General features: G+C 30.8%; 1 long non-coding RNA gene across 2 annotated transcripts; it reads left to right on the top strand.

The window, feature by feature from the left end:
- The first annotated feature begins 1,397 nt into the window (after nucleotides 1-1,397).
- On the top strand, nucleotides 1,398-2,316 carry LOC120272688. Of its 2 annotated transcripts, none has more exons than XR_005540242.1 (3): nucleotides 1,398-1,467; nucleotides 1,704-1,786; nucleotides 2,126-2,316. It is a non-coding gene; the product is annotated as an uncharacterized LOC120272688 (long non-coding RNA). The 2 variants fall into 2 exon arrangements; XR_005540243.1 differs by having other exon boundaries at nucleotides 2,094-2,316.

Genomic DNA, 2,316 nt, shown 5'->3' with positions numbered 1-2,316 from the left:
CACACAGGCTGCTGTTTTTTTTGATCCCGTGGATGAAGCATGTGACTTTATAATCGCTATGCATACCAAAAGGGTCGGTGAGAAAAGGACTAATAAGAAAACCAAAAAGTTAGTAATTCCAGATGGATAAACGCTGGATGGTTTCATGAAGGTTAAAGAGGAGATTTAATAATACGAAGACAAAGAAGAAGAGGCAAGTAAGTAAACACATCAGGTTGTAATTCTAAACTTAGTGAACAAAGATTTGATGGATCATGGGTTGTTTTATGTTTGTTGAGGAACACAACTATCTTAGCAACTCCAAGAAAATGTCATCTTTGCAATCACACATGGAAATTTGATGAAAGTCAAAAGATAAGCATTGATAAATGAAATGTGGTATATTAGAACCAACTCTTATGATAAATTATCTTTGAAAAGAATCTCAAGGAAGTTTAAATGTTGGATTTTATCAAGCTAGATGCAAGAAATTATATGCGCTAGAAGAAAATAATAAAATTTTGTAGTGGGAGATTCTATCAAAGATTATTAGATTATTTGAATAAAATGTCAAAATAAAGGATCCTCATTTGTTTTATGCAATCCAACTTGACTTCAATGGAAAGAGTGCTAGTACATATTTTGGAGTGATGCAAGGTGTAGAAATGGATTATAGCTACTTTGGAGATGTTGTTTGTTTGGATCCAACTTATGAAACAAATAAATATGCACTGCCATTTATTTCAATTGTGGGAGTTAATCATCATCTACAAACTATATTATTTGGGTGCGCATTGATTTTTGATGAAACAGAGTATTCTTTTGTTTGGGTACTCGCGAATAGGCTGGCAAGCAATGAAAAGGAAGTCATCTAAAAAGTGATCGCATGGATCAAGATTCAACTATCAAGAGTGCTGATTTCGAGTCTTGCAAATACCATTTATCATATTGCTTTATGGCGATATTTTTCAGAATGCTCTAGGTAGACTATTCACAAGGGAATCCAAGTTTGGACAGTATTTGTCTTATTGTGTGAGGAGTCCTAAAACTATTAAAGATTTTAAAGATAAGTGGATTGAATTGCTTTACTAATTAAATAAGGATTTGAATCGAGAATGATTGGATGTTGAGGATGTACATGCAAAGAATGTCATCACTAGGTTCATGTGTATTCCCATGACTTCTATTGTGTAGATATGTGTACCACTCAAGAAAATAAGAGTATAAAAAAAAATTTCAAAGGATTTTTGAGCAAAACAATGTTGCTATTGGATTTTGTCTCAAAGTAAGTTGATAGACTTACCACTAGATGTTCAAGAAGGAAATTAGAAGGCTGACTTTTAAAATGAACAATGTACAACCATCCTTAATTTTTCATATGCAAGGTAAAGGAAGTGGAGGAAGAAAGAAAGCATTTTTGGGAGAAAAATCACAAGAAAAGAAAGCTCAAAAACAATTCAAAAATTACACTAACTCAAGCAAGCAAAGGTACTCAATGATCTATTAATATTTACATGAAACAAGTTGATGTATATGTAAAATATTATTATCATTATTTTTTTTTTAATTGTTCCAGCATTATTGGTTGAACCTCAATAAGTACCTACATGTGATGACAATTCCAATCTAAATGTCTCCATCAAGATTTGTTTTGGTGAAAATTACAAGCTTTATTCTTAGTCAAGTATATGTAACATATTCTTATATACTTGAAAATTTTTTAGGGCCATCAAACTTTCACTAGGAGCCAAGATGGCCACAATTAATGTGCTAAAGGTAGTGTTCCATGGCAATATCGAAGTTCAAGGTAATTCATATTCTATTATCAATCAATTTATCTAATTGTCTTTGAAAAGAAGTTTATTCTATTTGTTTAGTTATGGTCACCTACAATCTATTTGCAACATAGCTATAAAAATGAGTGAATATTATTGTTATTAACTTATCTTGATAAGACTTCATCCAACCTCTATTTGTTTTTTATTAGTTTATGTTATTTTATTATATAGTTATATTTAATACTTACTTTTGGTAATTAATCATTTTTATACAATTAACATAGATTGATAATCTTTTTGTCTTTTTTTTTTCCTTTACGTTGTACTGCTATGAAGCTTTTAAAGTGGAGTTGATTGTGCTGGTGCAGGCTCAATTCATTATGTTTTATGGAGTAAAGCTTGGTTACTTGATTACTTCACAATGTGCTCACTCTCATGAATGGGCACAATTCAATCTTTATGTTTGGATTTGATAATTAAGTTTATTTGTAATCTGTGGGCCATTAACTTTTGAACATGTTTAAATCTCAAATTTGTTAGTGAAATTGAGGATATTTTG

Source organism: Dioscorea cayenensis, chromosome 11, assembly GCF_009730915.1.
Source record: "Dioscorea cayenensis subsp. rotundata cultivar TDr96_F1 chromosome 11, TDr96_F1_v2_PseudoChromosome.rev07_lg8_w22 25.fasta, whole genome shotgun sequence".
Lineage (NCBI taxonomy): Eukaryota > Viridiplantae > Streptophyta > Magnoliopsida > Dioscoreales > Dioscoreaceae > Dioscorea > Dioscorea cayenensis.
This window is presented reverse-complemented; position numbering and strand designations above follow the sequence as displayed.